The sequence below is a fragment of the Mesoplodon bidens genome, assembly GCF_964165515.1.
Source record: "Mesoplodon bidens genome assembly, chromosome: 5".
NCBI classification, from domain to species: domain Eukaryota; kingdom Metazoa; phylum Chordata; class Mammalia; order Artiodactyla; family Ziphiidae; genus Mesoplodon; species Mesoplodon bidens.
Genome location: NC_138161.1, coordinates 60,441,905 through 60,464,332, shown reverse-complemented (window position 1 = coordinate 60,464,332; position 22,428 = coordinate 60,441,905). Strand labels below are relative to the sequence as shown.

Below are 22,428 nucleotides of genomic sequence, written 5' to 3'. Positions count from 1 at the left end.
AAATCTGCCTCTCTTCCACTCACTGCTGTGAGTTCTGCCGTCTGGAGCCGTAGGAATAAACTTAATCCTTCTTCCACATGACAGCCTTGTAGGGATTTGAAGGGAGCTATGACCCTTCAAGGATTTATCCTAACTTTAAGTAATGAATTTAAAAGCAATTGGAATACACCCTTTATCCCATAGAGCCCAAAATATTTATTTTAAAGCCATTATAGATGATATCTATACCAGACAATTTGAGTGTTACATTGCAAATCAGGCTATACTCTGACTGACTCCTAACTCTAGCTCAGATCCAATGAATGACATTAGGTAATTAACCTCCCCAGGATTACAAGATCACTGTAAGGATAAAAGGGGGGTGGGAGAAGAATGTATTTGAAATTGTATCAGTATTAGAAAGCATAAAATGTTATACGACCAGATATTATCATATGACTATATTGTTCAATAGATAAAAAGTAAAACATGGCCCATCAGCCAGGTTTTAAAAATATCTACAATGCCCAGCTTCCACTGTGAGAGACTAAACATACAAACAGACAATGCGCAGTCCATGTATGATGACAGACGCCCGACCCACAACCTCTGCAGCAGCCAGTCCAGGAAGTCAAACCACAAACTCTGTAGCAAATGGCCCAGAACAGTCAGGACTTGGTCAGTGACTGCCAGCTTCTCCAATTTTTGTTCCTGCTTCCAACTTAGAAACAGTCAGGGGAAGCCAAATATGTTCTACAAACCATAAAATGTGCCTGCTTCCAGCTTCTCCATGCCACCAAGATCCAATCAGAGCACTTCTGAAAACCTTCCCTTTTTTTCACTCTAAAGCTTTCCTACTCCCCTGCCTTTAAGTCTGCCAAACACAAGTGGTGGCTTACTATAGCAAGCTCTGAATAAATAACTTCTGCTTGTTTTCCTTGGGTGGTCCTTGTTTCCATAGTGTTTCTGAAGGTCCCATTGAGATGTTGTCTGTACTGCCTGTCATCACGGACTCCAGCCTTCAACCAGGTGCAGTACCCACCGAGTCCACTTACAGGCGTTGACATGGTAAGTCAGCACTGGGTCTGAACTCTGCCCTTTGCTTTGAGTTCTTTGGTTATCGAGTCTCAGTTTGATACCCCGGTTTCGTTATTGGTTCCCATTTGTTCAGCATCTCTGGTGGAGTCAGGTCATTCCTTTTTATCCTTTTTTTTTTTTTTTGCTCTCTTTTCTACTTCTGTTTTATGTTATGTCATCTAAAAGTGTTGTTTATCACAGAGTAGAACACAGGCATAGGCCTTTTAAGCTCTTTGTTTAAGCTGGTCTCACAGACCAGTATGGTTCTCACTTGCCTGGCATTCTTTTGGACATATGTTGCTTAGCCTAGATAAGACTATCCTTGTGTTTCAAATTTTTTTTTTTGGTCCCCAGAGTTTGGCTTTGATCCACAGAGAGCTTCCTCTCTGGTTCTACACCTGCCTGGAGGTGTAGCTTGTTGGGTCTACACTTGGAGGCAGTTACCATCACACTGGGGGCTCAAGACTCAAAGTGCACAGCATCACTTTCAATGGACTGTTTGTTGCCAGCTCTTATGGGGTCAGCTAAGTCTAATTCGTCTCTTCCTTCTGGAAGAACTCCTACTTCTTATATGTTGACTCATTATAGTTCTATTCTTGCACCTTGAATTCTTGTGTTTCAAATGGCATAACTTCCCCAAGGATGATCTGGGCCTTCAGTGGCCACTGTGTGGAACACTGGGCTTGAACAAAACTGTTCATTTGAGAGGTGCCTCAAAAAAGAAAGAGAATAAACTTCAACTCAATGGGCAGCATTTTTTTTTACTGGTTTGCAGACACCTTGAAATGAAACTCTGTTCAAAATTGCTTCACTAAAAGATTCTTTGGTCAAAGCTAATGAACAATTAGCAAACTTAAGCAACAGTCTAGACTCATTTCCATAGCAAGTCTTCTGCCTCCTTGTCTTCCAGTTGCCTTCCTGTAGCCAGTTCCCCCGCATCCCGTCCCCCTTATCTCTCTGCTCTCTTCCCTTCTGCCCATCCTCCTTCAAATTCCTCTTGTCCAGACCTCCTACCTTTTGTCAGCAACTCTTCTAAAACCCTCAAACGCCAGTTGCCTCTAAGAATTCATCCCTCCCATAAGCTAGATATGCAGACAAGCATAAAATTTAAACCTTGGACCCAGGGGGAATTAAGAGCTGTAATGAAAAATTTCTGTAAACCCAAGCAACACCAGCAAATATTCATGGAAGAATTTGGAATTCTTTGGATACATATGACCCAGGGCTACCTGACCTATATCAACTTGTACACATTGTGATCAGAACCTCAGATGCTAAATCCTGGATGACAAAAGCTGATTGGATTGATGCAGAAAGGGACCTACAGGATCCCTCTTTCCACAATAAACCCCAGGGTCAAAAAAAGCCCATAAGATAGGTCATGCTCTCCTAAAAGCCACACCTGAAACATTTCCAATAAAAGTTGATTGGACCATAATGCAATCATGCAACAAACAAAAAGATGAAACTATAAGAGATTTTGGGATAAACTAGAAAATATCTTCAAACAACACTGATCTTTCTACATCAACCCCTGCCATCATCGTTCAGCCTCTTCTTTGGAGTAAACATAGCACACAGGTAGGTATTTCAGATAACCCACAGATTCTTCTTTAACTACAATCCTTGGGTCTTTGACTGAAAAACATTCCTTCCTGCTCTGTGATACCCCCCTACAAATTTATTATGGAGAGATATACTTTGCAAATGGAACTGTAATATTAAATGCACACAAGAGGGGCTATTTCTGGTTTCAGAGGACTCACCTATTCATAGTCAAGTTGTGTCTGCTCTATATAAACCTCCCCTTCTCCACTGTATTTGGTGTGTACTCCAGATGAAGATCTTGACACTACCTGACTCTCTGTGGGCTAAAGTTCCCATAGGAATTGACATAGGAAAAACAATTGGAATGAAATCTATTAAAGTTCTGATAGATCCTACAAAACTCTTATCCAAACTTCCCCAAAGCCAGAAGCTAGAGCAAAGGAAAGCCTCAAATCTATGGTCCAGGGCTTCATATCCAAAGGCCTTTTCATAACCTTCACGAACCCTTGTAACATTCCTGTGCTGCCAGTAAAGAAACCAAATGGACAAGGATACTGATTTGTTCAAGATCTCAGGGACATCAATACAATTATTATCACTTTCTTTCCATTAGTACCTAACTGAAACACTATGCTGTCATCAGTTGTTCCCCACATCACCTGCTTCACTGCAGCAGATTATTGCTCTGCCTTTCTCAGTGTGCGTCTACACTGGGGCTGTCGATACATTTTTGCCTTCAACTGACTGCATGACACTCTATGTGGACAGCTAGGCTCTAGCTGCCACTGCAAAACTTGTTGACGCTTCTGCTGAATTAGTTCTGGGCTCCCTGCTTGAACTTACGGTTCCATGTGGGGTAAAGACAGAACACACGCTTTTTTTTTTTTTTTTTGAATTTTTGAACTTTATTTATTTTTTTATACAGTGGGTTCTTATTAGTTATCCATTTAATACATATTAGTGTATATATGTCAATGCCAATCTCCCAGTTCATCCCACCGCCCCATGCCACTTTCCCCCCTTGGTGTCCATACATTTGTTCTCTATATCTTTGTCTCAATTTCTGCCCTGCAAACCGGCTTCACCTGTACCATTTTTCTAGGTTCCACATATATGCGTTAATATACGATATTTGTTTTTCTCTTTCTGACTTACTTCATTCTGTATGACAGTCTCTAGATCCATCCACGTCTCTACAAATGACCCAATTTCATTCCATTTTAGAGCTGAGTAATATTCCATTGTATATATGTACCACATCTTCTTTATCCATCGTCTATCGACGGGCATTTAGGTTGCTTCCATGTCCTGGCTATTGTAAATAGTGCTGCAATGAACATTGGGCTGCATGTGTCTTTTTGAATTATGGTTTTCTCTGGGTGTATGCCCAGTAGTGGGATTGCTGGGTCATATGATAATTCTATTTTTAGTTTTTTAAGGAGCCTCCATACTGTTCTCCATAGTGGCTGTATCAATTTACATTCCTACCAGCAGTGCAAGAGGGTTCCCTTTTCTCCACACCCTCTCCAGCACTTGTTGTTTGTAGATTTTCTGATGATGCCCATTCTAACTGGTGTGAGGTGATACCTCATTGTAGTTTTGATGTGCATTTCTCTAATAATTAGTGATGTTGAGCAGCTTTTCATGTGCTTCTTTGCCATCTGTATGTCTTCTTTGGAGAAATGTCTATTTAGGGCTTCTGCCCATTTCTGGATTGGGTTGTTTGTTTTTTTTACTATTGAGCTGCGTGAGCTGTTTATATATTTTGGATATTAATCCTTTGTCCATTGATTCGTTTGCAAATATTTTCTCCCATTCTGAGGGTTGTCTTTTTGTCTTGTTTGTAGTTTCCTTTGCTGTGCAAAAACTTTTAAGTTTCATTAGGTCCCATTTGTTTATTTTAGTTTTTATTTCCATTACTCTAGGAGGTGGATCAAAAAAGACCTTGCTGTGATTTATGTGAAACAGTGTTCTTCCTATGCTTTCCTCTAAGTGTTTTATAGTGCCTGGTCTTACATTTAGGTCTCTAATCCATTTTGAGTTTATTTTTGTGTATGGTGTTAGGGAGTGTTGTAATTTCATTCTTTTACATGTAGCTATCCAGTTTTCCCAGCACCACTTATTGAAGAGACTGTCTTTTCTCCATTGTATATCCTTGCCTCCTTTATCGTATATTAGTTGACCATATGTGCGTGGGTTTATCTCTGGGCTTTCTATCCTATTCCATTGATCTATATTTCTGTTTTTGTGCCAGTACCATATTGTCTTGATTACCGTAGCTTTGTAGTATAGTCTGAAGTCAGGGAGCCTGATTCCTCCAGCTCCGTTTTTTCCCTCAAGACTGCTTTGGCTATTCGGGTCTTTTGTATCTCCATACCAATTTTGAGATTTTTTTGTTCTAGTTCTGTAAAAAAAATGCCATTGGTAGTTTGATAGGGATTGCATTGATTCCATAGATTGCTTTGGGTAATATAGTCATTTTCACAATATTGATTCTTCCAATCCAAGAACATGGTATATCTCTCCATCTGTTGGTATCATCTTTAATTTCTTTCATCAGTGTCTTATAGTTTTCTGCATACAGTACTTTTGTCTCCCTAGGTAGGTTTATTCCTAGGTATTTTATTCTTTTTGTTGCAATGGTAAATGGAAGTGTTTCCTTAATTTCTCTTTCAGATTTTTCATCATTCGTGCATAGGAATGCAAGAGATTTCTGTGCATTAATTTTGTATCCTGCAACTTTACCAAATTCATCAATTAGCTCTAGTAGTTTTCTGGCAGCATCGTTAGGATGTCTTCTGCAAACAGTGACAGTTTTACTTCTTCTTTTCCAATTTGTATTCCTTTTATTTCTTTTTCTTCTCTGATTGCCATGGATAGAACTTCCAACGCTATGTTGAATAATAGTCATGAGAGTGGACATCCTTGTCTTGTTCCTGATCTTAGAGGAAATGATTTCAGTTTTTCACCTTCGAGAATGATGTTTGCTGTAGGTTTGTCGTATAAGGCCTTTATTATGTTGAGGTAGGTTCCCTCTATGCCCATGTTCTGGAGAGTTTTTATCATAAATGGGTGTTGAATTTCATCAAAAGCTTTTTCTGCATCTATTGAGATGATCATATGGTTTTTATTCTTCAATTTGTTAATATGGTCTATCACATTGATTGATTTGCATATATTGAAGAATCCTTGCATCACTGGGATAAATCCCACTTGATCATGGTGTATGATGCTTTTAATGTGTTGTTGGATTCTGTTTGCTAGTATTTTGTTGAGGATTTTTGCATCTATATTCATCAGTAATATTGGTCTTTAATTTTCTTTTTTTGTAGTGTCTTTGTCTGGTTTTGGTATCAGGGTGATGGTGGCCTCATAGAATGAGTTTGGGAGTGTTTCTTCCTGTGCATATTTTTGGAAGAGTTTGAGAAGGATGGGTGTTAGCTCTTCTCTAAATGTGTGATAGAATTCGCCTGTGAAGCCATCTGGTCCTGGGCGTTTGTTTGTTGGAAGATTTTTAATCACAGTTTCAATTTCATTACTTGTGATTGGTCTGTTCATATTCTCCATTTCTTCCGGGTTCAGTCTTGGAAGGTTATACCTTTCTAAGAATTTGTCCATTTCTTCCAGGTTGTCCATTTTATTGGCATAGAGTGTTTTGTAGTAGTCTCTTAGGATGCTTTGTATTTCAGCAGTGTCTGTTGTAACTTCTCCTTTTTCATTTCTAATTTTATTGATTTGAGTCATCTCCCTCTTTTTCTTGATGAGTCTGGCTAATGGTTTATCAATTTTGTTTATCTTCTCAAAGAACCAGCTTTTAGTTTTATTGATCTTTGCTATTGTTTTCTTTGTTTCTATCTCATTTATTTCTGCCTTGATCTTTATGATTTCTTTCCTTCTACTAACTTTGGGTTTTATTTGTTCTTATTTCTCTAGTCACTTTAGGTGTACAGTTAGATTTGTAATTTGAGATGTTTGTTGTTTCTTGAGGTAGGATTGTATTGCTATAAACTTCCCTCTTAGAACTGCTTTTGCTGCATTCTATAGGTTTTGGGTCATCGTGTTTTCATTGTCATTTGTCTCTAGGTATTTTTTTATTTCCTCTTTGATTTCTTCAGTGATCTCTTGGTTATTTAGTAACGTATTGTTTAGCCTCCATGTGTTTGTGTTTTTTACGTTTTTCCCCTGTAATTGATTTCTAATCACATAGTGTTGTGGTCAGAAAAGATGCTTGATATGATTTCAATTTTCTTAAATTTACTGAGGCTTGATTTGTGACCCAAGATGTGATCTATCCTGGAGAATGGTCTGTGTACAATTGAGAAGAAAGTGTAATCTGCTGTTTTGGATGGAATGTCTTATAAATATCAATCAAATCTATCTGGTCTATTGTGTCATTTAAAGCTTGTGTTTCCTTATTTATTTTCATTTTGGATGATCTGTCCATTGGTGTAAGTGAGGTGTTAAAGTCCCCCACTATTATTGTGTTAGTGTCGATTTCCTCTTTTATAGCTGTTAGCAGTTGCCTTATGGATTGAGGTGCTCCTATGCTGGGTGCATATATATTTATAATTGTTATATCTTCTTCTTGGATTGATCCCTTGATCATTATGCAGTGTCCTTGTCTCTTGTAACATTCTTCATTTTAAAGTCTATTTTATCTGATATGAATATTGCTACTCCAACTTTCTTTTGATTTCCATTTGCATGGAATATCTTTTTACATCCCCTCACTTTCAGTCTGTATGTGTCCCTAGGTCTGAAGTGGGTCTCTTATAGACAGCATATATAAGGGTCTTGTTTTTGTATCCATTCAGCGAGCCTGTGTCTTTTGGTTGGAGCATTTAATCCATTCACATTTAAGGTAGTTATTGATATTTATGTTCCTATTACCATTTTCTTAATCGTTTTGGGTTTGTTTTTGTAGGTCCTTTTCTTCTCTTGTGTTTCCCACTAAGAGAAGTTCCTTTACCATTTGTTGTAGAATTGGTTTGGTGGTACTGAATTCTCTTAGCTTTTCTTTTCTGTAAAGCTTTTGATTTCTCCATCGAATCTGAATGAGATTCTTGCTGGCTAGAGTAATCTTGGTTGTAGGTTCTTCCCTTTCATCACTTTAAGTATATCATGCCACTAACTTCTGGCTTGTAGAGTTTCTGCTGAGAAATCAGCTGGTAACCTTATGGGGTTCCCTTGTATGTTATTTGTCATTTTTCCCTTGATGGTTTCAATAATTTTTCTTTGTCTTTAATTTTTGTCAGTTTGATTACTGTGTGCCTCAGCGTGTTTCTCCTTGGGTTTATCCTGTATGGGACTCTCTGTGCTTCCTGGACTTGGGTGGCTATTTCGTTTCCCATGTTGGGAAGTTTTCGACTATAATCTCTTCAAATATTTTCTCGGGTCCTTTCTCTCTCTCTTCTTCTGGGACCCCTATAATGCAAATGCTGTTGCGTTTATTGCTGTTCCAGAGGTCTCATAGGCTGTCTTCATTTCTTTTCATTCTTCTTCTTTATTTTGTTCTGCAGCAGTGAATTCTACCATTCGGTCTTCCAGGTCTCTTATCCATTCTTCTGCCTCAGTTATTCTGCTATTGATTCCTTCTAGTGTATTTTTCATTTCAGTTATTGTGTTGTTCATCTCTGTTTGTTTGTTCTTTAATTCTTCTAGGTCTTTTAAAAATATTTCTTGCATCTTCTTGATCTTTGCCTCCATTCTTTTTCTGAGGTCCTGGATTATCTTCACTATCATTATTCTGAATTCTTTTTCTGGAAGGTTGCCTATCTCCACTTCATTTAGTTGTTTTTCTGGGGTTTTATCTTGTTCCTTCACCTGGTACATAGCCCTCTGCCTTTTCATCTTGTCTATATTTCTGTGAATGTGGTTTTTGTTCCACAGGCTGCAGGATTGTAGTTCTTCTTGCTTCTGCTGTCTGCCATCTGGTAGATGAGGCTATCGAAGAGGCTTGTGCAAGTTTTCCGATGGGAGGGACTGGTGGTGGGTAGAGCTGGATGTTGCTCTGGTGGGCAGAGCTCAGTAAAACTTTAATCCACTTGTCTGCTGATGGGTGTGGCTGGGTTCCCTCCTTGTTGGTTGTTTGGCCTGAGGCAACCCAGCACTGGAGCCTACCCAGGCTCTTTGGTGGGGCTAATGGTGGACTCTGGGAGGGCTCACACCAAGGAGTACTTCCCAGAACTTCTGCTGCCAGTGTCCTTGTCCTCATGGTGAGACACACCCACTCCCTGCCTCTGCAGGAGACCCTCCCAACACTAGCAGGTAGGTCTGGTTCAGTCTCCTATTTGGTCACTGCTCCTTCCCCTGGGTCCCGATGCACACACTACTTTGTGTGTGCCCTCCAAGAGTGGAGTCTCTGTTTCCCCCACTACTATCGAAGTCCTGCAATTAAATCCTGCTAGCCTTCAAAGTCTGATTCTGTAGGACTTCCTTCTCCTGTTGCCGGACCCCCAGGTTGGGAAGCCTGACGTGGGGCTCAGAACCTTCACTCCAGTGGGTGGACTTCTGTGGTATAATTGTTCTCCAGTGTGTGAGTCACCCACCCAGCAGTTATGGGATTTGATTTTATTTTGATTGTGCCCCTCCTACCATCTCATTGTGGCTTCTTCTTTGTCTTTGGATGTGGAGTATCTTTTTTGGTGAGTTCCAGTGTCTTCCTGTCGATGGTTGTTCAGCAGTTAGTTGTGATTCCGGTGCTCTCGCAAGAGGGAGTGAGAGCACGTCCTCCTACTCCGCCAATCTCCACACAACACTTTTAAGTCAGTCAGTTAACCTCTTATGAATTTCTGTTGCCCTCTCCCTCTCACATTACTATTAACTGCACAACACCCTCAATTTTGCCACTCTCCTGCCCTTACCAGAAAGGGAACCTCACAATCGTCTTATTTCAGCTAGGGACTTTCTGTACCTTGCTCAGCTTTATTAGAGAGGATTCTCCCTTTGAGAATTCTCCCTTTGAGAATAGTATTTGTTGATGGGTCATACTTCAAAATTGAAACTGGAGATTATCATGCCATCGCTAATGCTATCACTAATCTCAACTCTCCATTACAGGAGAGTCCTCTACCTGAGGGAAAGTTAGTCCAGACGACAGAATTTATAACACTTATTAGAGCTTGTCAACTAGCTGAAGACCAGAGAATAAACGCATATACAGATAGCAGGTATACTTCTGGAGTAGTACATGCTGCTTTAGAAACAAAAAGTTTCTCTCACTTCTCCTGGAATCCCCATCAAAAGTGGACAACAAGTTAAGAAATTTTTAGATGCACTTCAACTTCCCAGTGAAATGGCTACTGTAAAGATTGAGGCCCGTGGTAACAGAGACAAAAAGATTAAATGGAAGTTAAAGGAGATGCTCTAGTAGATCATTTTGCCAAACAAGCAGGCTTAACCAAGGTTATGATACTAACTAACCCCCTAAAAGACAAATCTCTGGATTGAGACAAAGAAGCCATTATCAAATATCCACATCAAAAATCCAGCCCATGATTTGGAAAAGGAAGAATGGAAGAAATGTGGTGTATACTTCACTTAGATAATCCTTGAGACTCTCAAGATGACAATTTGGTGGCACCAGATGATTTCAAATGGATATTAGCTGAATTTCTCTTTGAAACTACTCATCATGGTGAAGACATATTGCTTACTATCTTAAATCAATGTTGGTGGGAAAACTTTAAAAGACAGCTGAGATTATTTTGGGGACACGTGTTACTTGTGAACAACGTAATCCTGGAAAAACTGTAAAGATGAGGCATGGCCAGGAACCAAAGCCTCCAGGACCCCTGGAACACCTTCAGATTTTATCCAGCTCCCACTCTCCATGGGATTTATTTATTTTTAGGATGAGTTACAGCATTTTCTTGCTGAAAATCTTCTTTGCTGAACATTCTTTGGAGTCTCTAAAAAGCTGCTTGACTTTGTGTTTCAAATCTGGGGTATACCAACTTTTATATCGAGTGACCAAGGCATACAATTTACATGAACTACTATAAAAGAACTTTGTAAGGCATCACTCTTTCTCAAAAAGTATGCTGTCCCTACCACCCACAAACTTCTGGAAAGATGAAAAGAACCAATGGAATCCTTAGATTAAGATTAGCAAAACTTTCAGAAATTCTTGAGCTCTCTTGGCTAGAGGTACTCCCACTAGCCCTTTTGGCCACATGTCTCAGTGACACATTGGTTATATCCCTATGAACTGTTAACAGGAAGGCACATACTTTTAGAAATTTCACCCCTGATATTAGACTCTTTTCTGCTGCATGCAGGTGTGGCAAAATATTCCAAGTCCTATAATGGACACGTTAAGGCCAGCTTCACACAATGCTTCTTAAATTGGCTCTTCCTGATCATCAACTAGGAAATTTCATCTATTGGAAGAGACACTGGGAAAAACCTCTCTTGAATCTCACTGGAAGGGACCTTATTAGGTACTGTTAACAACTGTTGAAATACCTTTCTAGGCCCAAGATGGAGCCACTCCTGCCTGGGGTGCCACATTTAGTAAACTGAAACTTAGATAACTTTCGCATCCCTTTAAATGCTCCACTTGACCAGAAATGCAGTATATTTAGTCGGTCAATCCCCAAATGCAAGTTAGCTCTTGGCCTTCTCACCCAAACATGGTTGACAGTGGGGCCCCAGCCAATCAGATATTTTCTGTTTTTCTCTTTCCTTTTCTTTCTTTATCCTGTAAAAGCTTCCTTCCTTCTACCCCATTTTGCAGTTCTCCAAAAGGAGATTGTCTACTTCATGAAGTGTTAAGTAAAGTTTGTTTGTATCACCAAAGTTGTCTACTTTAATCATTTTTAACACAATAAATATATTAGTGAAACTTCAGTAAGTCAATTTTTTTTTTTTTGCCGTACGCGGGCCTCTCACTGTTGTGGCCACTCGCGTTGTGGAGCACAGGCTCTGGACGCGCAGGCTCAGCGGCCATGGCTCATGGGCCCAGCCACTCCATGGCATGTGGGATCTTCCCGGACCAGGGCACGAACCCGTGTCCCCTGCATAGGCAGGCGGACTCTCAACCACTGCGCCACCAGGGAAGCCCAGTAAGTCAATTTTTGACTTAACTTTTCACAGCTAAATAAACAACTCAGAGTTCCATATAACTGGAAGTCTACTCCAATAGGGGACCTCAAGCTGAGGATTATCACAGATCCTTTAGAAGCAACTGATCTTTGGAAATAGACAATGGACTGAAGACCTTTGGAATAAGCACATGGCCTTGGAAAATGGACAGATTCCAACTAAGACATTGTACCAGGACCCCTGTCTAATTGTTGTTTTGTTTTTGGCTGACTTACTGATATTCTCCTTCTCTATTACTATATAGATCACTGATGTTTTCTACCCAGAATGCTCCCTTCTCTCCTTTTCCCTCCTCTTTATTATAATTGTTGGATCAGAACATAGTCACTCTTCTTAGATTGTCCCAGATAGGACCCTCTGCCCTCAGCCTTACTGACTGTTGGATATGCCATTCATCATTGGATTCTCACAGTGAAAACGTATAGGCTAGCATCAAGTGAGATCACAGAAAACTATAGCCAATGGCTATTCCACTTGCACCTACCTGGACAAACTACATTAAACACATTAACCTGTGACTCTGCTAGTTTTCCTTCTCCCAGAGAAAGAATCAATTAGTACAATCTATTGATCAGACCCCAGGTAATTCTAAATTTGAATTCAACAAACTTTGTAGGGTGATGGGCCAAATACTTGCCACTTGGAAGAGACTAATAGAGATCTAAGTATGTAAGTTCTTGGTTTTGATTTCATTTTATGATAAAATCTTTTTTCTCGGATCTCCATGTGCCCCTATAGGCTACTACTTTCTTTGCAGGCAGAACACATGGTCTTGTTTGCCTCAGACTAAGATTTTATCCAATTTAGTAATAGCACCCCAAGACTTCTTTATACACCTAGACGTTAATTCTATAAACTACCAAGGATGGAAATTCTGGCTCAGATGCAAGCTACAAAAGGAGACCACCCTTGATTGTGCAGGTACTCTACCTGGAGGAATTGCTGCCTCATTGTTTATCCTAATAATCAGAGCAGTCTTCTCAATGGTGAGAATTATACAAATAGAAAAGACTATAAGATGAAGTTATCATTAACTTTGGCAAAAGTTATTAATGATACTACCTAATCTCTAGAAGGAATAGAAATCAGTCTCAACTCATTGGCATGAGCAGTGGTGGACAGTTGCATTGCTCTTGATCTCTTGTTTGCTAGTCATGGTGGTCTCTGTGACTGAATATTCAAACAGACAATGGGCAGATGATATATAACAAGAGAACTTGACCCACAATCTGTAGCAGTCAGTCCAGGAAGCCAAACCATAACCTCTGCAACAATCAACCCAGAATTGTCCTGATTTGGTCATGTTTGCCAGCTTCCCTATTTTTTGTTCCTCATAACCAACCAGAGATCTACATGATTTATATCCCAGTTTAGGTATTTTTACATTTCAAAAATCAGAATATATAAAAAGTATGATTCTTGTCATAGTAGTACTGAAGACGAATCTTCCCCATATTAAAAAAAAATCAGTGTCATAAAAAATAGAAGCAGTTGTGGAAACAAAGACTACTGACATGAGAATAAACAGAAACTATTCAGTGTTTGATATAGGAAGGATCATCCACCATCACTTGCATTTGGCAGAGACTCAAAGACAAGAGGGGAGTAGGAAAGGTTTATAAAATAAATAAAGGGAAGACTTCAGAAATACTCTGATGAGAATTTGGGATGGGGGATCTGGAGGTGGACTAAGCAGAAGTAGAACATCTTATGGCTTGGGGAGCATATCTGGCTCACATTTGGACCGCCCAGAGAAAACTAAATAAATAGCTTTCTTGAGGTATAATTGACATACAACAGACTTCACATATTTAAAGCATATATATCACCTGTGTTATAGACACACATACTCATGAAACCATTTTCTACATATCCAACATCCTCTAAAGTTTTCTTCTTCCTTTAAATCTCTCTCCTACTTCCTCTCTGCTTCCTTTCTATTATCAAGCATCCAGTGGTCTGTTTTCTGTCACTACATTAACTTTCATTTTCTAGAGACTCATAAATGGACTCACACAGTATATACCCTTTTTAAAATTTGTTTGGCTTATTTCACTCAGCATAATTATTTTATTAAATGAGTTTTGTTAAAATTTTGCTAAGAATTTTTGCATCTATAATCATGAGGGATATTCGTCTGTAGTTTTCTTGTAAACTTCTCTCTGATTTAGATACCAGGATAATGCTGGCCTCATAGAGTGAGTTGGAAATTATTCCCTCCTCTTCAACTTTTTTGAAAGAGTTTCTGTAGAATTGGTAATATTTCTTCCCCAAATGTTTGATAGAATTCACCAGTAAAGCCATCTGGACCTGTACTTTTCTTTGTGAGAAGGTTTCTTTTTTTTTTAAATTGCAACTTTAACTTCTTTAATAGATATAGGACTATTTAGGTTATCCACTTTTCCTTGAGAAAGTCTGGTAATTTATGTCTTTCAAGGAATTTGTCCATTTTTTTCCTATGATGTTGAATTTATTACTATAGGGTTGTTCAAAATATTACATTATTCTTTTAGTATCTGTAGAATCTGTCACCTCTCTCATTTCCAATATTGGTAATTTATATGTAATTTTCCCCTGATCAATTTGTTTATAGGTTCATCAATTTAATTAATCATCTCAAAGATTCAGCTGTTAGTTTCATTGGTTTTCTCTATTGTTTTTTGCTTTACTATTTTATTGATTCAGCTTTAATCTTTATTATTTCTTTCCTCCTTGGATTTAACCATTGCGGTCAGAGAACATAGCTAGTATAACTTGAATCCTTTTGGATTTATTGAAACTTGCTTTATGGTCCAGATTATTGTCCATCTTGCTAAAAATTCTGTATACATATGATAAGCATTTGTATTCTGCTGGTTGTTGGAGTAGTATTCTATGTATGTAATCAGGTCAAGATGGCTGATAATGTTTTTCAAGCCTATTATAACCTTGCTGATTTTCTACCTACTTGTATTGTAGGTTATTCAGGGAGGGGGATTGAAATTTCTGACTATAATTGTGGACTTTATTTCACATTGCAGTTCTATCAGTTTTTGCTTCATTTATTTTGAAGCTCTCTTATTAGGTGCATAAATGTTTAGAATTGTTGTATACTTTTGATTTAATGACCCCTTTACCATCATGAAATGATCTTATTTACCCCTGGTAATATTCTTTGCTCTGAAATCTACTTCATCAAATATTGATAAAGCCACTCCAGCTTTCTTTTGATTAGTGTTAGCATGATATATCTTTTCCCATCCTTGTACATTAAACTTACTTGTGTTTTTATATTATTGATAAATGTGTGTGTCTTTTTATAGGCAGCAATTTAAAAAATCTAATCTGACAATCTCTTCCTTTTAATCGAGGTGATTAGATTATTTGCATTTAATGTAATAATTGATTTGTATCTGTCATCTTGCTGTTTTCTTCTATTTCTCTCATCTGTTCTTTGTTTCCTTTTTTTTGCACTTTTCTGCCTACTTTTAATCAACTATTCTTTGTTATCTCTTTTATAATATCTCTTTTTATACATATCATCTCGTTTAGCTGTAATTCTTACTACTTTAGTGATACCTTTAGGGTTTATAGAATACATCTTTAACTTGTCACAGTCTAACTTCAGGTGATTTTATAACACATCAGAATAGTATAAGAGCCTACAACAATATATTTCCTCTGGACTTTATGTTATTGTTGCCATGCATTTTGCCTTTACATATATTATAAACATCACAATACATTTTTAGTATACTTGTTTAAGTAGTCAACTATCTTTTAAAGAGATTTAAATAATAAGAAAAATAATTTTATATACTTACTCCTGTAGCTATTTCCTGTGCTTGTCGTTGTGTAGATCCAGATTTCCATCTGATATCATTTTCCTTCTGCTTGAAGTACCTACTTTAACATTCCTCATAGTGGGGGTCTGCTGGTGATAAATTTTATCAGTTGTGTGTGGAAGCATATTTATTTCATCCTCATCTTTAAAATATATTTTTGACAGATATAGGATTCTAGGTTGACAGGTATTTTTCTTTTAATACATTAAGGATGTTTTACTGTCTTCTTGCTTGCAATAGTTCTGATAAGAAATATGATGTTATCCTTATTTTTGTTCCTCTGTAATGTCTTCCCTCTGGCTGCTTTTAAGAGTTTTTTCTTTATCACTGAATTTGGTTATTATGTACCTTGATGTAATGTTCTTCATGTTTCTTGTGTTTGGATTTTGTTGCGCTTCTGGAAGGCAGGTTAGTGGGTAAAGATGCTGACAGGAGGATTGAATTAGTGATGAGAGCTTATGGAAGTTCTCTTCAGATTGCTTCAGTGTTGTCAATGAAGTAGGGAGCAAGGTCACTGGCTGAGACTGAGGACAGAGGAAGAGATGTTCAGCACGAGAGAAGGTATAAAGTTGTCATTTGGGAGGGTAGGAGAATTAACAGAGCAGGGAATGGTACTGTGGTCTTCAGTCATTTTTAAAGGCCCACTTAAAATTAGTGATCATGAATTTAAAGTCAGCATGGCTGAGTGTTTTTCTCCTTCTAGTTTTATCTGGAAGGGTTCAGGCACTTAGTAAATACAGTGTTGAAATAGCCAGGATTGTGGTTTTGCCAAGTTTACAGTAACTCAGAGAGGGGCAGGGAGTTGAAGATGTATGCAGGGGATGATTATATTGACTGACCGTTGAATATAACTACATTAAACTTCCTCAATCAGAGTGGAAACTATTAGAAGGCAGTTCTTTGCATCTAGAAGGTGTTGAATGTGTATTTGCTGGCCCATGTATGGTTATGTCTTAACAGTAGAAAACCAGGACCTGAAGGAGGTTGTATTATTGGAGCAAATTAACTCTGTTTTCCAGTGAAATGCTCTGTGAAGATCTTAACATGGGATATGCAGCTTTGCCTGTCTTGGCTCCGCCCAGTTAGGGCAGCCTTCCTTACACCAACACCAGAGGTACTGGACTTCTTCCACTCCCTTGCACTTGCCACACACCTTTGCATATGTGGCTTCCTCTGCAGGAAGGCTTTACCTGTCCCTGGTAATTTACTCATCCTTGCTTTTCAGCTTTCCTAGTAATTCAAATATTCCTATAAGTTTAGTATCTAGTTAGTATGCCTATTTGTTAGCACTTGTCAGAGTTTTAATGTGACATTTGTATTGTTGGTAACTGTTTGCTATTACACAGTAAGCTTCCTGAGGACAGGGACTTCGCCTGTTTTTAGACTCCGCTGAATATAACATAGTCTCTGGCACATTGGTAGGTAGCAATAAATATTTTTTTATATTATTTTTTTAAAGAAGATGTTGGGGGTAGGAGTTTATTAATTAATTAATTTATTTTGCTGTGTTGGGTCTTTGTTTCTGTGCGAGGGCTTTCTCTAGTTGTGGCAGGCGGGGGCCACTCTTCATCGCGGTGCACGGGCCTCTCACTATCGCGGCCTCTCTTGTTGCGGAGCACAGGCTCCAGACGTGCAGGCTCAGTAGTTGTGGCTCACGGGCCTAGTTGCTGCACGGCATGTGGGATCCTCCCAGACCAGGGCTCGAACCCGTGTCCCCTGCATTAGCAGGCAGATTCTCAACCACTGCGCCACCAGGGAAGCCCAGTAATAAATATTTTTGAATAAACAGAGGTGAAAGCAAGTGTGACATGTTAAGTTTGGTGTGGGGAGCAACATCTTGCTTTCCGAGAATTCACAAGAACCTGGCTAATGATACATGCCTACCCTCCAAAGCTATGTCCGGAACCCTGCCGACAGGTGGCCAAAGCAAGACACGCAAGAGCCTTTCTATCTCATAGCGTAAGCCAGATCGTGGGAGGCGCATGCGCACTGGCCTCGCCGGATGTACGCAAGGGAATGGGGCGGGGCTTCGGTAACCTAGGCAACATGCCGGAAGCGGCGGGCTGTGTTAACTTGTGGCCGGCCGGGTGGTTCTGGAACCTGGAGTTATAGTCGTGGTGGAGGCAGCAGTCAGGAAACTGCAAGGCAGGTTGTGATGACGGGGCGGAGGCCTGCAGCCCGCCCCACAGAATCTTAGGGACCGGGGCTACAGGGCGGGGCGAACGGTCGTGGCGTCTTCCTCTCTGTTCCCTGGGGATCCAGGCGCCTGGGTTGAGAATCCTTACTACAGAAAGTGCACCCGCGACTCCATGTGTTTTGCGAGTGTGTGTGCGTGTCAGGATGCCTGTCTGGGTGTGTTTGTGTCTAGCGCGCTCCCCCAGGAGCATCCTGAGTGTGCGCGTGCGCACCGCTTTCGGGCACTTATGCGCAGAGCTAGAAATTGGGGTACCCTAATGGAGTTTTCGAGGAATTTCCGGTCTCGTGGGAGAGAGACAAACTACCCGGGGTACTTGGGGACAGGGAGGGTCATTTAAGTCAATTTGAAGGTTAGGAAAGGGTTTATCAGGAAGGCCCGCCTGAATGAGTTTTGAAGAGTGAGTGGGAGTTAACCCCGTGGAAAAGGGAGTGGAAGTGTGACGGGTGTTCCAAGCAGAGCGTAAGGAACGGCTGGAACGATATGGGAAGGCGAGAGCTTTGTTTTAGGATGTGTGGGAGATGTGAGAGGAGAAATGACTGCAAAGAAAGGTCAGCTGGGCCGCACGGAGCGGCGAGAGTGTCTTGAGTGCCCAGCTGAGCTGGATTCCTCTCTGCAGGGGAGTGCTGTTAAAATCGTTTGAGGAAGGAAGTAAAGTTTTGAGAGCTATCCTCTATCCATATATCTGGGTAGGAGTGATTGGAGGGATAGTGTTTGGAAAGAGGTCTTGTTTCCCTTTGATCAATTTTCCACTAGCCAGAGTGGTTTTACTAAATCCCATCGTAACTGACCTTGCTTAAAACACTTCAGTGGCTTCCTATAGGTCTTTAGGTTAGTGTTCAAATTGTTGTGGCTCACAAGGCCGTAATCTGGCCTCTGCCTTTCTTTTTTATCCTTTTTCTAGCCTTCCTGCCCTCTCAAATCTTTGTTAGTTAAACTGAACCTCTCAAATCCTTTGTAAGTGCCCTCCCCCGACCCCACCCTGGAGCATTTTTCCCCAGCTTCTAACTTTTAGTCATAGTTCCGCTCTCAGCTTAAATATTTTTGGGTGAATTAGAGGGAGGAGGTGGCCTTTTCCCACTGTGTAGAGTAATTTAGGTATTTCTATGACACTAAATTTACTTCCAACGTTAGCCTTTTATTGCAATTTCTTATTTAATTGCGGTCGGACAAACTAAGCTCTGTGAGGGTCCAGAGTTATTCTACTTTCTTGCTGTATCTGGTGCCAAGCTCTTGGCAGGTGCTTTCAAAATACTTGTTGAAATAATAGATGGATGATGAAGTGGGAGAGCGAATGAGTGAAAGGAAGATTAATTAGGGGAAATAATGAGAACCTGGACAAAAACATTCATAGTAGAGATGAAAAAAGGGGGGACATGAGAGAGATGTTTGAGGGAAAGAATGAATAGATTCTGGTATCTGATTAGCTTTGAGACAAGAAGGGGGAGAAGGTGATGCTAAGGTTTTAAATTGGAGCAACTGGAAGAAAGGTAATTCTGTACTTCAGCGTTATTCAGCAGACATTTACTGAGCAAGCCAGTTATATATCAAGAACTAGACATTGGTGGGGAGGGGGCATGGATGCTAAGCTGTATATTGGCCATACTGTATTTGAGATATTTGAGAGATGTGCACAGAAGCCGGTTGGAAATGAGCATTAGGTGTTTTGAGGAAAGGTGCGCATCCTTGATTTGGGACTAACTTTCACAGTGTATTTGTGTTCCCAGTACATTGATAGCTTTGCTCAAGGGAGTAGGTGAGATCACTAAGGGAAGATGTGAACTCCCCTTGGTGATCTAGAAAGTAAGCTCCATGAGAGCTGGTGCCATATTAGACTTGTTTACTATTGTATCTCCAGTGCCTGGTCAGTGCCTGGCATGTGGTAGACTCTCAAAAACAATTATTGGACAAAGAGAGAGGGTGTCCAATGGAAAGAAAAGACTGGGATAGAACTGAGTGAAGATCCTTGATTACATAGTATGTGAGTATTGTCTTAACCTGAAAAGGAGAAAAGAATAGGAGAGAAACCAGGAGAAAGAGTGTCATGGAAGCCAAGGGAGGGGCGAGCTTCCAGGAGTGGGCGTCTCTAGAGATGGAAAGGGCCTGAGAAATAAGGGACCAATAATTTTAGCAATTAGGAAGCTATTAGTATTTTAGATTTTCTCCCAATGCGCCTAGATTTTCTGGGTTATGCTAATGTTATTACTTGACATCTTGGCACTGTAAACCATCAGACTATCTTTATAGTCTCACATTTCAGCATGTAAACTATAGCTCCCTTATACCTGGTTCGTGTAAGTGGCACAAAATCCCTTCGTTAGACCACGAAGTCTGATCTTTGGTCAAGAAAAATATGGTCACCTTTACTGGTGATGTTCAAGAGAACACTTTTCAGTGCATAGGTGGTTCCTGTGTTATAAAAGTTTGAAGTATAACTGGGGCTTAGTAAATACAAGTGCTTAAATAGGCCTCTCCTTCATGAAGTTTGTTGGTGAAGGGAAGGTCAGAGATGGGATGCCAGCTTTGTTACACCATTGTAAACTTAACCTTTGCATACTTCAGATTCAGGGATGATTTTTCAGAATTGAGGCTGGTGGAAAAGTATAATATTTTAAATAACTTGAAATAAAGTATTTTAAGAGTAACATGAGTTCATTGTAGAAAGTTTGGAAAATATAGAACCAACCAGAGACAACTTAATTCTAGTAATGTTTTCTAGAATGTGCATTATTATAATTAGTCATAATTAGTCAGACCTGGTTTTGAGTGTCAGCTCCCAGCTCTGTGCATTATTATTTCTGTGACTTTGAGCAATATCTCAAAAGCCCCAGTTTTCTCATTTGGGAAAGGGGGTTAATAATTGTTGCTGACATAATCATTAGTAATCCTTAAGTAGAACTTAGTATGTGCTAGGCAGGGGTTCTGAGCACCTTGTGCATTTAATCAGTTCCGTTTTACAGCTACTGGCAGAGCTGGGATGTGAACCCAGACAGTCTGGTTTTAGACTGTACTCTTAACTACTGTGCTCTAGTGTGTCTCAGGATAGTATGTGCCTCATCGGGTTGAGGGATTAAATGTGAAGCTTTTAGCACAGGTAAGTGCTTTATTAGTATTGTGTGTGTATTAATATCATGAGAATATACTGTATGTGCAGTTCTGTATTCTACTTTTTACACTGAACTTTCTATGTATTTTCCTATATTCTTCATAATATAACTTTAATGAATACATAATTCATCATTTAGGTATACTGACACTTTATGATTCCCCTTTGTTTCTGCCAAGTAAATCGAAGATCTAAGTGGTTCAAGAGTAAAATACATAAGAAAGCTTTTTTGAATAACCATTATCTTTTTCCATATCTTTTTTTATAACAGCATTGTTGAGATATAACTCACAGACCATAAAATTTAGCCCTTTAAAGTATACAGTTTAGAGTTTTTTAGTATATTCAGTTTTGCAACCACTATCACAACTATCTAATTCCAGGACATTTTCATCACCGCCAAAAGAAACCCTGTACCCATTAGCAGTGGCTCTCCGTTTCCTCCTCCCCCCAGACCCTCCCAACCACTAATCTACTTTATGTCTTTATGGACTTGCCTATCCTGGACATTTCATATAAATGGAATCATATAATTTATGACCTTTGGTGTCTGACTTCTTTCTCTTAGCATAATATTTTCAAGGTTCATCCATGTTGTAGCATGTCAGTACTTCATTCCTTATTATTGCTAAATAATATTACAGAATATGGATATACAATATTTTATTTATCCCTTCTTCAGTTAGTGGATATTTGGGATGTTTCCACTTTTTGTCTATTAAGAATAATGTTGCTATGAACATTCATGTCCAAGTTTTTGTGTGGACATAAGTTTTCAATTCTTTCGGCTATATATGTGGGACTAGAATTGCTGAGTCATGTAGTAACTCTGTGTTTAACTTTTTTAGGAACTGCCAAACTGTTTTCCAAAGTGGCTATGCCATTTTGCATTCCCGCTAGTGATATATGGGGATTCTGATTTCTCAACATTCTCTCCAAAGCTTGTTATTTACATCTTTTTGATTATAACCATCCCGGTGGGTGTAAGGTAATATCTCATTATGGTTTTGATTTGCGTTTAATGACTGGTGATCTTGAACATCTCTTCACATGTTTATTGGCCATTTGTAGTATCTTCTTTGGGGAAATGTGTATTCAAATCCCTTAGCTATTTTATTTATTTATTTTTTCTTTCTTTTTTAAAAAAAATTTAAAATTTGTTTTTGGCTGCATTGGGTCTTCGTTGCTGCGCGTGCGTTTTCTCTAGTTGCGCCCAGTAGGGGCTACTCTTCATTGCGGTGCGCAGGCTTCTCATTGTAGTGGCTTCTCTTGTTGCAGAGCATGGGCTCTAGGCATGTGGGCTTCAGTAGTTGTGGCACATGGGCTCAGTAGTTGTGGCTCGCGGACTCTAGAGTGCAGGCTCAGTAGTTTTGGTGCACAGGCTTACTTGCTCTGCGGCATGTGGGATCTTCCTGGACCAGGGCTCAAACCTGTGTCCCCTGAATTAGCAGGTGGATTCTCAACCACTGTGCCACCAGGGAAGCCCCCTTAGCCATTTTAAAATTGGATTTTTTGTGTTGAGTTGTAAGAGTTTTTTATATATTCTGGATACAAGTTACTTATTAGATATATGATTTTCAAATGTTTTCTCTCAT

The 22,428-nt window shown here is 39.5% G+C and overlaps 1 protein-coding gene across 5 annotated transcripts in view; it reads left to right on the top strand.

Annotated features, from left to right (window-relative positions):
* The first annotated feature begins 17,588 nt into the window (after positions 1-17,588).
* Positions 17,589-22,428, top strand: part of SPICE1 (spindle and centriole associated protein 1) — a 65,029-nt gene continuing 60,189 nt past the window's right edge. The window contains exon 1 of one of the 5 annotated variants that reach the window (XM_081235773.1): positions 17,589-17,678. The gene's annotated coding sequence lies outside the window, so the exon portion shown is untranslated. Of the gene's footprint in view, positions 17,679-18,017; positions 18,040-18,097; positions 18,279-20,699; positions 20,822-21,793; positions 21,822-22,428 lie in introns of those variants that run through there. The other 4 variants (XM_081235777.1, XM_081235774.1, XM_081235776.1 and 1 more) reach the window with 4 other exon arrangements.